The sequence below is a fragment of the Oncorhynchus tshawytscha genome, linkage group LG05 (assembly GCF_018296145.1).
Source record: "Oncorhynchus tshawytscha isolate Ot180627B linkage group LG05, Otsh_v2.0, whole genome shotgun sequence".
NCBI classification, from domain to species: domain Eukaryota; kingdom Metazoa; phylum Chordata; class Actinopteri; order Salmoniformes; family Salmonidae; genus Oncorhynchus; species Oncorhynchus tshawytscha.
Window position 1 is genome coordinate 19,546,492 of NC_056433.1, and position 14,984 is coordinate 19,561,475.

Here is a 14,984-nt window from a genome sequence, read left to right on the forward strand (position 1 = left end):
AATCCTCAGGTTGTTTTTACAATAAATAATCGATTATATTTCAACCGGACGGTAGCCTTTTCAATAGGAGAGAGAGAGAAAAGGTCTTGCTCCAGGCGCTCGTTCATGCACAAATCTGGGGACACCTAGCTATCCACTGACGCGATGTGATCATTCTCGCTCATTTTTCAAAATAAAAGCCTGAAACTATGTCTAAAGACTGTTCACACCCTGTGGAAGCCATAGAGAAAGGAATCTGGTTGATATCCATTTAAATGGAGGATAGGCTTGCAATGGAACAGAGTATTTTCAGAAAAACAACACTTCCTGGTTGGAATTTCCTCAGATTTTTGCCTGCAATATCAGTTCTGTTATACTCACAGACTATATTTTGACAGTTCTGGAAACTTTAGAGTGTTTTCTACCCTAATCTGCCAATTATATGCATATTCTAGCTTCTGGGCCTGAGAAATAGGCAGTTTACTTCGGGAACGTTTTTTATCCAAACATCAAAATACTGCCCCCTTGTTTCAAGAGGTTTTAAGGGATATATCAGTGAAGACCACCTCTTCCAGGACAATAGGAGACACCATATTTCTCTCTATACTGTCAATAAGCGACTTCATTGAAATATACAGAGAAAAGAGTTGGCCCGAGAATTGAACCCTGTGGCACCCCCATAGAGACTACTAGACGTCCGGACAACAGGCCCTCCGATTTGACACACTGAACTCTATCTGAGAAGTAGTTGGTGAACCAGGCAAGGCAGTCATTTGAGAAACCAAGGCCATTGAGTCTGCCATTAAGAATGCGGTGATTGACAGAGTCAAAACCCTTGGCCAGGTCGATGAAGACGGCTGCACAGTACTGTCTTTTATCGATGCCGGTTATGATATCGTTTAGGACCTTGAGCGTGGCTTAGGTGCACCCATGACAGCTTGGGGATTCAATCCAGCAATCTTTTGGTTACTGGCCCAATGCTCTAACTGTAACGTTCTGAGTGTAGTGGGTGAGAAGTCAGGCGCAGGAAGCAGAGAGTTCAGGGGAGTGTTACTTTAATGCACAAAAAACGGCGAACATAAGCCAACCCCACGAAAACACAGGGCGTATAATACAACAAACGCCCCAAACAGGGGGACTTAAACTGTCCAGCAAAACCCATGAAATGGGAAAACACGTAACCCATAGACGTGCACACAAGTTTACACAAAACAGAAGGTCACAATAATTAATCCCGCACAAGGAACCAGGCGGGCCGGCTGACTAATAAAGCCTCACTAATTATACCCAACTCAAAACAGGTGCACTCAATAAACACATAAGGAGGGGGAGGAAATAATCAGTGGCAGCTAGTAGGCTGGCGACGACGACCGCCGAGCGCCACCCGAACGGGAAGGGGAGCCACCTTCGGTCGGAGTCGTGACACTAACCATTATCAATCAATCAAATGTATTCATAAAGCCCTTCTTACATCAGCTGATGTCACAAAGTGCTGTACAGAAACCCAGCCTAAAACCCCAAACAGCAAGCAATGCAGGTGTAGAAGCATTGAACCTATTTGGTTAACTATAGCTAGCTGTGACAATCGGTTTATATTGCTAGTACTCTATGGATTGGGATTATGGTTCATTGTTTAGCTAGCTAGCTAATGTTACATGTCTAAACAAAAGACCTCAAGTTAAAGCTTACTGTTAGCTAGCTAGCTGACAACCCATCAAGTTAGCCAGGTGTGTCTGATGCTGATTACGGCTCTCTATTGTATAATAATGCTAAAATATTTCTATCTGGAATTTGTCTTTCAGCATCAGTAGAACACGCCTGACTCTCCTCCACCAGTCATACAAGGAGAATAGTCTAATGCCTCCCATCAAAAAGAGAGCTGGGCCAAGCTAGCTGAGGACTTGCAGCGAGTGGTGAATTTTATCAACATCTACGCAGAAGATAATGCAATAGTATTACCAGGACGCCACCCATGACACAAACACGTTGGTGGTAAGCTGCTGCCATCCCATGTGACAAAAGCAGCAGTGTGGCACCTGTACAAGGAATCGATGACAACACTTGGTATACAAAGCATAAACACGTTTTGAACATTTATTTGACTTCCAACATGATTGGCACTACTTTAATTGATCTCACATTATTTCTGTATTTTCCAGAGGTACATGTAGTCAGGCTGTCTTCCTTCAGGAATCTGTTAAGAAAATTGCTGCCCCACATCTCAATTACTAAGCCGAGGACAGACATGTGCGTGCCGTCTTAGTGCCAGCATCGGTCTGTGGTGGTAAATAGACGGCTACGAATAATTTAGATGAGAACTTTCTTGGTAGATAGTGTGGTCTACAGCTTATAATAAGGTACTCTACCTCAGGCGAGCAACACCTCGAGACTTCTTTAATATTAGACATTGCGCACCAGCTGTTATTAACAAAAAGACACACACTCCAACCCCTCATCTTACCAGACATATCTTCTTCTCTGTTTTGCAGGTACATGGAAAATCCCGCCAGCTCTATATTATCCACGTCATTGTTCAGCCACGACTCAGTGAAACACAAGATATTACAGTTTTTAATGTCCCGTTGATAGGATAATTGTAATCGTGGGTCATCAATTTTATTTTCCAGTTAAAAATCAAATCAAATCAAATTGTATTTGTCACATACACAAGGTTAGCAGATGTTAATGCGAGTGTAGCGAAATGCTTGTGCTTCTAGTTCCGACAATTCAGTAATAACCAACGAGTAATCTAACCTAACAATTCTACAACTACTACCTTATACACACAAGTGTAAAGGGATAAAGAATATGTACATAAAGATATATGAATGAGTGATGGCACAGAACGGCATAGGTCAAATAGGGGAGAGGCGTTGTGCCGTGAGGTGTTGTTTTATAGTAAAAAAAAAGAGGTTTGCTGTTCATTTGAGCAATATGAGATTGAAGGGAATTCCATGCAATAATGGCTCTATGTAATACTGTACGTGTTCTTGAATTTGTTCTGGATTTGGGTACTGTGAATATACCCCTGGTAGCATGTCTGGTGCGGTAAGTGTGAGTTAGAGCTGTGTGTAAGATGACTTGCAAACTATTTGAAATGTTCAACAAATTAATGTTTTTTTACAAAAAGAAGAAGTGATGAAATCAGTCTCTCCTCAAATCCTAGCCAAGAGAGACTGGCATGCATAGTATTTATATTAGCCCTCTGATTACAATGAAGAGCAAGACGAGCCCTTTTGTTATGGGCCAGCTACAACTTCACTTGGTCTTTTGTTTGCAGCACTTGACCACATGACTGGACAAAAATCAAGATAAGACTAAACTAGAGCCTGTAGGACTTGCATTTTGGAGTGTGGTGTCTTCATTATGGACAGACCACTCCCCATCTTTAAAACCTTTGAATCTCTATGTTTTTACAGTTTACAATCTAAGGTAACACATGTAATTTTGTCTCCTCAACCTGTTCAACAGCCACACCATTCATTACCAGATTCAGCTGAGGTCTACAGCTTAGGGAATGATTTGTCCCAAATACAATGCTCTTAGTTTTAGAGATGTTCAGGACCAGTTTATTACTGGCCATCCATTTCAAAACTGACTGCAACTCCTTGTTAAGGGTTTTAATGACTTCATTAGCTGTGGTTGCTGACACGTATATAGTTTAATCATCAGCATACATGGACACATAGGCTTTGTTAAATGCCAGTGGCAGGTCATTGCTAAAAAAAAATAAAAGAGTAGAGGGCGTAGAAAGCTGCCCTGTGGTACATCACACCATACATGTTTGAAATTAGAGAGGCTTCCATTAAAGAAAACCTTCTGAGTTCTATTTGATAGGTAGCTCTGAATCCATGTTATGGCAGAGGTTGAAAAGCCATAAAACATGTTTTCTCAACAACAGGTTATGATCAGTAATATCAAAGGCTGTACCTAACAGTACAGCTCCCACAATCTTCTTATTATCAATTTCTTCTTCAATTTCTTTCAACCAATCATCAATCATTTGAGTCAGTGTGTTGAGTGCCCTTCTATTTAAGCATGCTAAAAGTCTGTTGTCAATTTGTTTACAGAGAAATAGCATTGTATTTGGTGAAACACCATTTTTTCCAACAGTTTGCTAAGAGCTGGCAACAAGCTGATAGGTCTGCTGTTAGAACCAGTAATTATCACTTTACCACTCATGGGTAGAGGAATGACTTTTACTTTCCTCAAGGCCTGAGGAAAAATACCTTCCTCTAGACTCAGATTAAAGATATGACAGATTGGATTGGCCATAGTCAGCTACCATCCTCAGTAGCTTTCCATCTAAATTGTCAATGCCAGGAGTTTTGTTATTATTGATCAATAACAATCATTTCCCCACATCTTCCACACTAATTTTACAAAATTCTAAATTACAGTGCTTTTCTTTCATACTGTAATTAGTTTTTTTATGCATGAATACCAAGGCTCACTGTTTGTTGTTGGCATTTACTGCCTAAATTTGCCCACTTTGCCAATTAAGTAATCATTAAAATAATTGCCAGCATCAAATGGTTTTGTGATGAATAAACCATCTGTTTTGACTGAAGTTGTCTTTCTGCCCATAATTTAATTGAAAGTACTCCAAAGTTTTTTCCCATCATTCTTTATATCATTGCTCTCTCTCATAATACAGTTTCTTCTTCTTTTTGTTGAGTTTAATCACATCATTTCTCAATTTGCAGTAAGTCAGACAGTCAGATGTGCAGCCAGAGTTATTAGCCACTCCTTTTGCTCTTTTCAACCATACAGCTTTTCAATTCCTCATTAATCCATGGAGCCTTAACAGTTCTAACAGCCAGTTTCTTAACAGGTGCATGTTTATCAATAATGTAAAGAAGGTTCATAAATTCATAAAGTTTAGCATCTGGATGCTCCTTATTAATCACATTTGGATTTATGGGAAGGTGGAAATGGGTAAGGCTGACTTTTTAAAAATGATTATTTATTTTGAAGACTGCACAGTCAGTAAAATGGAAAAACCATGGTTGGATGTTGAGTTGAATATGATATAGGCTAATTGTAGAGATTGGGTATACAGTATATACACTACATGACCAAATGTATGTGGACACCTGCTCGTCAAACATCTAATTCCAAAATCATGGGCATTAATATGGACTTTGTCCCACCCTTTGCTGCAATTACAGCCACCACTTTTCAGTCAGCGTTCCAATTAATCCCAAAGGTGTTCGATTGGGTTGAGGTCAGGGCTCTGTGCAGGCCAGTCAAGTTCTTCCACACCGATCTCGACAAACCATGTCTGCATGGACCTCGCTTTGTGCATGGGGGCATTGTCATGGTGAAACAGGAAAGGGCCTTCCCGAAACTGTTGCCACAAAGTTGGAAGCACAAAATTGTCTACAATGTCATTGTATGCTGTAGCGTTAAGATTTCCCTTTACAAGAACTAAGGGGTCTAGCCCGAAACAGGAAAAACAGTCCCAGACCATTATTCCTCCTCCACCAAACTTTACAGTTGGCTACTTTACATAGTTGCTACTATGCATTGGGGCAGGTAGCGTTCTCCTGGCATCCGCCAAACCCAGATTCATCCATTGGACTGCCTGATGGTGAAGCGTGATTCTTCATTCCAGAGAACGCATTTCCACTGCTCAAGAGTCCAATGGCTGTGAGCTTTATACCACTACAACTGACACTTTGCATTGCGCATGGTGATCTTATACTTGTATGCGGCTGCTCGGCCATGGAAACCCATTTCATGAAGCTCCCGACAAACAGTTATTGTGCTGACATTGCTTCCAGATGCAACACTCACTACTCACTCGGTAGTGAGTGTTGCAACCGAGGACAGACGATTTTTACGCGCTACACAGTTCAGCACTCTGCGGTCCCGTTCTGAGAGCTTGTATAGCCTACCTCTTCGTGGCTGACGCGTTGTTGCTATTAGACGTTTCCACTTCACAATAACAGCACTTACTGTTGACTGGGGCACCTAAAGCAGGGCAGAAATTTGACGAACTGACTTGTTGGAAAGGTGGAATCCTATGACGGTGCCATGATGAAAGTCAATGAGCTCTTCAGTAAAGCCAATGTTTGTCTTTGGAGATTGCATGGCTGTGTGCTCGATTTTATACATCTGCCGTCAACGGTTGTGGCCGAAATAGCCAAATCCACTAATTTGAAGGGGTGTACATACTGTACATACACTGTATATACCAGTGGCGGTCGGTGCCGTTTAAGATGAAGGAGGACAAAAACATTTTTCTCATGAGCATGGCCTTATTTCTATTACAGCATATTGAATGACTGTCATTCATATTAGATTGGGTGGACAACGTCAGTTCATGCTGCAAGAGCTCTGATAGGTTGGAGGACGTCCTCCGGAGGTTGTCATAATTAGTGCTGTGGTGGTCACGAAATTTAATCAGCTGGTGATTGTCAAGCAAATTACTGTCGTTCTCACGGTAATTGACTGTTAATTAACATAAACACATTTAGCATCTCCTTGCTTCCAAACATAGCCTCCAAGCCACTGATGCAGACCTTTGGAACATCTAAATTTTAAAAAGTCTAATAAATCCATTTAACATAGCTTACACTTTCACAATAAATCCAATATTTATTTTAGACAGGTCTAAAGAAACATGATATGAAGAAAATGTAGTCTATTTCAGAAGAACAGAATAGCATACTGTGAGTTGTCCTTATATTAGGTCCTGATCTGGCTGTGCCATATGGCTGTGAGCTACACTAGTACATTTAGCAGACAAGATTTGGTTAGAATTCCGTGTCATTATTTTATATTATTTTATAGTATGAAGAATACAATTGAAAAAGCTGAATAAAATAGAAAAGATATTTTCTCCAAACGATTTGAGGGAGTGCGCACATGGGACGATTCTGTATTGAGCTGGTAACAAAGAAATAGGTATGCTTAATTTAGTTATTAATGTAACTTTAGTTGTTGTACAAATGTTGGACTATAACTTTTGATTTTTAAAACATTATAAGGCTGAGTGATGCAACTCTAATGATGATTTGAAAAAAGTTGCTTGAAATGCATGAGATCTGTTTGTTTTTTTCGAATACAGGCTCAACATTGCCAGAAACAAAGAACTTTCTTCTGAAACTTGTCAGTCTATTCTTGTTCTGAGAAATGAAGGCTATTCCATGCGAGAAATTGCCAGGAAATTGAAGATCTCGTACGTGCTGTGTACTACTCCCTTCACAAAACAGCGCAAACTGGCCCTAACCAGAATAGAAAGAGGAGTGGGAGGCCCCAGTGCACAACTGACCAAGAGGACAAGTACATTAGAGTGTCTAGTTTGAGAAACAGATGTCACATTTCCTCAACTGGCAGCTTCATTAAATAGTAACCGCAAAAAAACAGCCTCAAAATCAAAAAGGAAAAGGTGACTCCGGGATGCTGGCCTTCAAGAAGAAAGTGCTTTGTTTTTGGCCATTGTTAAGGCTGTGTAAGGGAGGCAAAGTCAGGTGCAGGAGAGCAGAGTAGAGTAAACAGTCACACTTTTATTCCGTTCAACAATAGGCACAAAAAATGACATAAGTACCCAAAAACACGGAACATAAACTATAAAAGTATTGCACGTGAACATTCACCATTAACAATGAACAATTACGCACAAAGACATGATGGGGAACAGAGGACTAAATACATGTAGATTGATTGGGGAATGAAGGAGTGTATGGAACAAGACAAAACAAGACAAAACAAATGGACATAAGAAAAATGGAGTAGTGATGGCTAGAAAGCCGGTGACGTCGATCGCCGAACGCCGCCCAAACAAGGAGAGGAGCCGACTTCGGGTGGAAGCCGTGACAGCGATTTTGAGTTTGTAATGGAACCCACAAGTGCTGATGCTCCAGATACTCAACCACTCTAAAGAAGGCCAGTTTTACTGCTTCTTTAATCAGGACAACAGTTTTCAGCTGTGTTAACGTAATTGCAAAAGGGTTTTCTAATGATCAGTTAGCCTTTGAAAATGATAAACTTGGATGAGCTAACACAGCGTGCCATTGGAACACAGGAGTGATGGTTACTGATAATGTGCCTATGTACGCCTATGTAGATAATCCATTAAAAATCAGCCATTTCCAGCTATAATAGTAATTTACAACATTAAGAATGTCTACACTGTATTTCTGATCTATTTTATTTTATTTTAATGGACAAAAAATTAGCTTTTCTTTCAAAAACAAGGACATTTCTAAGTGACCCCAAACTGTTGAACCCCATTATTATGAAGTGTCATGACGTTGGCCTGTGGGGTTGGTTTATGACAGTCATAAATACCTCTTCCACCCTTTTTCCTCTCTCTACCCTACTAAGGTTACATTTGCAAAACCCTTGGTTAACATAGAGATTCTGGGAACGTCAGAATGTGGGGGGAAATGAACTACAGTATATTCTGGTAATCCGAACAATTGAACATATGCAGTGGAATGTAATGAATATGATGTCAGTTCGGTTGTCATCTGAGACATTCTCATCAATGATAAGATGACATAAACTCTACAGTGGAAAGTCTAGATATCGGAGTTATCGGATTCACGTGGAATTGTTGTTCAATTTAAATCTACCACCAAAGCGCAGCTCAGAGTAAATATTTAATGCATTTTCTCTTTCCCAAATGGGCGGTAATTTAGAATGCATAAGATACTGTATTTACGATAGCACAGCTTCGCCTTTGTTCCTGTCTTCCCGCTCTTTCACTCAACACAGCCCCTTTTCCTTTGTATAACAAGCCGTCATATCTGCTCCGCCCGCTAGGGACGTTTTCCTATGACGTAATTTGTAATCAAGTTATGATTTAATTATGCAGCCAGGGTTCTTGCAGATAACCAAGAATTTACAACTTTCAGATTATGAGACTGAAGTAAAATGAAGATTAATGTTGACTGCTTTTGATGTAAAATATTACTAGGTCTTTAAGAGTTTATTCGGAAGATAACAGCTCTATAAATATTATTTTATGGTGCCCGACTCTAGTTCATTACATTTACATGATTAGCTCAATCAGGTGATATTAATTACGGATAAATTATTTTATGGAATAGCATGCCATATCACTTAATCCAGCATAGCCAAAGACACGAAAGTACTGTAGGTACTGGTAAAGTGACTATGCGTAGATAATAAACAGCGAGTGTCACGTATCTATGTAAATAGTCCGTGTGGCCATTTGATTAATTGTTCAGAAATGGTTGGGGATAGAAGCTGTTAAGGAGCCTTTTGGTCCTAGACTTGGCTCGGTAGCAGAGGGAACAGTCTCTGCCATGGGTGACTGGAGTCCTTGACAATTTTTTGGGCCTTCCTCTGACACCGCCAAGTATATAGGTCCTGGATGGCAGGAAGCTTGGCCCCAGTGATGTACTGGGCCGTACGCACTACCCTCAGTAGTGACTTATGTTCAGATGCCAAGCAGTTACCATACCAGGCGGTGATGCAACTGGTCAGGATGCTCTCGATGGTGCAGCTGTAGAACTTTTTGAGGATCTGGGGACCCATGCCAAATCTTTTCAGTCTCCTGAGGGTGAAAAGGTTTTGTCATTCCCTATTCACAACTGTCTTGGTGTTTTTGGACCATGATAGTTAGTTGGTGATGTGGACACCAAGGAACTTAAACCTCTCGACCCGCTCCACTACAGCCCCGTCGATGATAATGGGGGCCTGTTTGGCCCGCCTTTTTCTGTAGTCCACGATCAGCTCCTTTGTCTTGCTCACAGTGAGGGAGAGGTTGTTGTCCTGGCACCACACTGCCAGTTCTCTGACTTCCTCCCTATTGGCTGTCTCATCGTTGTCAGTGATCAGGCCTACCACTGTTGTGTTGTCATCTAACTTAATGATGGTGTTGGAGTCATGTTTGGCCATGCAGTTGTGGGTGAACAGGGAGTACAGGAGGGGACTAAGCACATACCCATGAGGGGCCTAGTCTTGAGGATCAGCGTGGCAGATGTGTTGTTGCCTACCCTTACCACCTGAGGCCCGTCAGGAAGTCCAGGATCCAGTTGCAGAGGGAGGTGTTTCGTCCCAGAGTCCTTAGCTTAGTGATGAGCTTTGTAGGCACTATTATGTTGAACGCTGAGCTGTAGTCAAGGAACTGCATTCTCACAGAGGTGTTCCTTTTGTCCAGGTGGGAAATGGCAGTGTGGAGTACGATTGAAATTGTGGATCTGTTGGTGAGGAATGTGAATTGGAGTGTGTGTCTAGGGTTTCTGGGATGATGGTGTTGATGTGAGCCATGTGCCTTTCAAAGCATTTCAGGCTACTGACGTGAGTGCTACAGGGCGGTAATAATTTAGGCAGGTTACCTTCACTTTCTTGGGCACAGGGACTATGTTGGTCTGCTTGAAACATGTTGGTATTACAGACTCGGTCAGGGAGAGGTTGAAAATGTCAATGAACAGACTTGCCAGTTGGTCTGTGCATGCTTTGAGTACATGTCTTGGTAATCCGTCTGGCCCTGCTGCTTTGTGAATGTTGACCTGTTTAAAGGTCTTGCTCACATTGTCTACGGAGAGTGTGATCACACATTCATCAGGAACAGCTGGTGCTCTCATGCATGCTTCAGTGTTGCCTCGAAGCGATAATAAAGAGCATTTAGCTCGTCTGGTAGGCTTGCGTCCCTGGGCAGGTTGCAGCTGTTTTTCCCGTTGTAGTCCATAATAGTTTGCACGCCCTGCCACATCAGACGAGCGTCAGAGCCGTTGTAGTAGGATTCAATCTTGGTCTAGTATTGACGCTTTGCCTATTTGATGGTTCATCTGAGGGCATAAGGAGGTTTCTTATAAGCGTCCGGATTAGTGTCCCACTTCTTGATAGCGTCAGCTCTAGCCTTTAGCTCGGTGCGGATGTTGCCTGTAATTCATGGCTTCTGGTTTGGATATGTACGTAAGGTTGCTGTGGGGATGACATCGTCGATGCACTTATTGATGAAGCCGATGACTGAGGTGGTATACTCCTCATTGCCATTCAATGAATCCCGGAACATGTTCCTGTCAGTGCTAGCAAAACAGTCATTTGACCACTTCCATACTGAGCAAGTCACTGGTACTTCGTTTTTCCTTGTAAACAGGAATTAGGAGAATAGAAGTATGGTCAGATTTGCCAAATGGAGGCAAGGGAGAGCTTTGTATGCGTCTCTGTGTGTGGAGAAAAGGTGGTCTAGAGGTGGTCCACTCCTTTCCCATGTAAAGGCACTCACTTTTGATATAATTAAATCCAAACTGTCACAGAATATGTATGAACTAATGTACAATGTATTGACATAGTTTGTCATAATGTGAAGTGTATTTTGGTTATTTTAACCAAGTTTTCCTTGCTAACTTGTTAGCTACAGTATGCTAGCTCCCGTCCTGTTAGTCATGTACACTGTGTTAGCTATGTTGTTTTCAAGCTAGCTAGCAAACCTAGACGGTTTCACATTTTTGTTGAATTTCTAGGAGTGTGAGAGAAGCCATAAGTCAACTAACACTTCTGTGTGTGTTATTGTCTGTCCCAGGTATGTGACTGCATGTGTTGTCTATGGAGAATTTGTATTTGTTCTATGTAATTGTTATTGTACATTTGTATTTGATATGGAATATCATGTGCATTATGAAAGAAAAAAATACAAATACTATAAGATCAAAACAAAATGTATATAACAGACTGTTTTGTGCGGATGGGATTAAAGCCCTACATCAACTATACTGCTGTGTGTGTTATTGTCTGTCCCAGAAATTTAAAAAAGATTGCATGAACTCCAGTACCATCAAGTCCATGCCTGCTGATTGGTTGCCATGGAAAGGAGTTAGAACAGGATGGTTACACAATGTATTGACTTCTATGCATCAATATCCAGTCTGTGGAGGTGGGAGAGAGGAGGGAGAGGTGGAGGTGGAGGGAGGAGGCATGGAGAGAGAGAGGGAAAGAGAGAAAGAAGGAGGGAGAGAGGAAGGAGAGAGGAAAGAAGGGGTATGGAGAGAGGAGGGAGAGAGAGAGAGAGAGAGACAGTGAGAGGCAAAGGGGGGCGAAGAAGGGAGAGAGAGGGAATGGAGGAAGGAGGAGGGAGAGAGAGGGGGTTGAAAGAAGAAGGGAGAGAGAGAGAGAAACGAGAGAGAGAGGGAGAGAGAGGAGGGATAGAGAGAGAGAGAGAGAGAGAGGGGAGGGATAAAGTGAGAGAGAGGGAGGGCGAGAGAGAAATGAGAGATGGAGGTAGAGAGAGGGAGAGAGGAGGGATAAAGAGAGAGGGAGAAAGAGAGAGAGAGAGAGAGAGAAGAAGGGGAGAGGGTGGAGGGGTGAAAGAAGGGGGAGGGAGAGAGAAGAGGAGGGGGCTTAAAGAAGCAGTATAGAGAGACAGAGAGAGGGACAGGTGAGGAGGGAGGGAGAGTGGGGTTAAGGTACAGCTATATAGAGAGAAAACAAACTAACCAATGCAATTGACCTATGCATAAATTACTTGAGGCATATCTATCTAGTGTGTGACCTTCATGACCTGTGCTTTGAGGTACCCATGGCAACCACTTTATGGTATGGCCAGCAGATGTGTCTTCTACCATAGTAATGATTCTGATAAACAGGAGGACAAACCACAGGGCCCTGCTAGCACCTTTAATGACTTTCCCTTCAATGATGATCCCATTCCCACAGGTGTCTCGCCACTCAGAAGGTGTTGATAAACAATGAGGATGATGTCATGTTTGGCAGTTTGTACTCATTTTGATTAGACAATGATCATGCAACTGTTTTTGAAAACAACTGAGAGATGGGGCTGTAAAAATGTAACCACTCTTCCATTTATAGAACAAGCTATGAATGCAAGAACTGACCATCAATGAGATTAAAATTATAGTTTGAAATTAAAGTCCCCTAACCCCCTTATCCCCTAACCCTAGCTTCATGTCCAGCCTAACTCTGGCATAACCCTAACACCAACTCTAGAATGGTTTTACAGTACATTGTCCCTACAGCGGTAATGGTAACAACAACTCTAACCATAACTCTAACCATAACCCCAGAATTGTCAGACCCTGATCTGTTTCACCTGTCTTGCGCTTGTCTCCTCCAGGTGTCGCCCATTTTCCACATTATCCTCTGTGCATTTATACCTGTGCTTTCTGTTTGTCTGTTGCCAGTTCGTCTTGTCTCGTTCAAACCTACCAGCATTTTTCCTGTGCTCCTGTTTCTCGTTACTTCCTGTTTTCTAGTTCTTCCGGTTTTTGACCATTCTGCCTGCCATGACCCTGAGCCTGCTGCCGTTCTGTACCTCTCGACAATGCCTTGGATTAATGACCCTACCTGCCCTGCCCATGAGCCTGCCTGCCTTTCTGTACTTTTCAGACTGTGCCCTGGATTACTGACCTCTGCCTGCCCTTGACCTGTCGTTTGCCTGCCCCTTGTTTTGTAAATAAACTTCTGTTATTTCGAACTGTCTGCATCTGGGTCTTATCCTGAGGTGTGATAAGAATGGTATACAATGTCCCTACATTCTGTTGGTAAATTGTTATGAGACGGATGAAATTAAATCAAGTGAAGTATTAAGTACAATCTGCAACAAAAGTATCTCTGAAAACATCACACATTATCTCCTAAATGCAAACATGTTTTTACCATGTAATTTATACATTTGTATTTATTATGGATCCCCATTAGCTACTCTTGCTGGAGTTCAGCAAAACTAAGGCAGTTATACATTTTGTAAAACATTAAAATACATTCACAACAGATTTCACAACATATTAAGTGTGTGCCCTCAGGCCCCTATTCTACTACCACATATCTACAACACAAAATCCATGTGGAAGTGTGTGTTTAGTGCATATGTAATTGTGTGTTTGTATGCATGTGTAACTGGTGTGAAATGGCTAGCTAGTTAGCGGGTGCACGCTAATAGCGTTTCAATCAGTGACGTCACTCTCTCTGAGACCTTGAATTAGTTTCCCTTGCTCTGTAAGGGCTGCTGATTTTATGGAGTGATAGAACGATGCTTCGTGGGAGGCAGTTGTCGATGTGTGCAGAGGGTCTCTGGTTCAAGCCCAGGTAGGGGCGAGGAGAGGGGAAGAAGCAATACTGTTACATTGGTGCTGTTGACCCGGATCGCTGGTTGCTGCGGAAAATGAGGAGGTCAAAGAGGGGTGAGTGTAACTGGTGTGAAATGCTAGCTAGTTAGCGGGGTGTGCTCTAATAGTGTTTAAATCGGTGATGTCAATTACTCTGAGACCTTGAAGTAGTTGTTTCCCTTGCTCTGCAAGGGCTGTGGCTTTTGTGGAGCGATAGGTAACGATGCTTTGTGGGAGGCAGTTGTTGATGTGTGCAGATGGTCCCTGGTTTGAGCCCAGATAGGGGCGAGGAGAGGGAAGGAAGCAATACTGTTACACATGTGTCTGTGCCTATGTTTGTGTTGCTTCACAGTCCCCGCTGTTCCATAAGGTGTACTTTTATCCGTTTTTTAAATCAAATTTTAGTGCTTGCATGAGTTACTTGATGTGGAATAGAGTTCCATGTAGTAATGGCTCTGCGTAATACTGTGTGCATCCAATAGTCTGTTCTGGACTTGGGGACTGTGAAGAGTTCTCTGGTGGTATATCTTGTGGGGTATGCATGGGTGTCCGCTCATCTCGGCTCATTCAACATGTCAATACCTCTCAAAATACAAATAGTGATGAAGTCAATCTCTCCTCCACTTTGAGCCAGGAGAAATTGACATGCATATTATTAATTAGCTCTCTGTGTACATCCAAGGGCCAGCCGTGCTGCCCTGTTCTGAGACAATTGCAATTTTCTTAAGACCCTCTTTGTGACACCTGACCACACGACTGAACAGTAGTCCATGTGCGACAAACTAGGACCCGTAGGACCTGTCTTGTTTATAGTGCTGTTGAGAAGGCATAGCAGCGCTTTATTATGGACAGACTTCTCCCCATCCTAGCTACTGTTGTACAGTATCAATATGTTTTGACCAGTTTACAATCCAGGGTTACTCCAAGCAGTTTAGTCTCCTCAACTTGCTCATATACCAC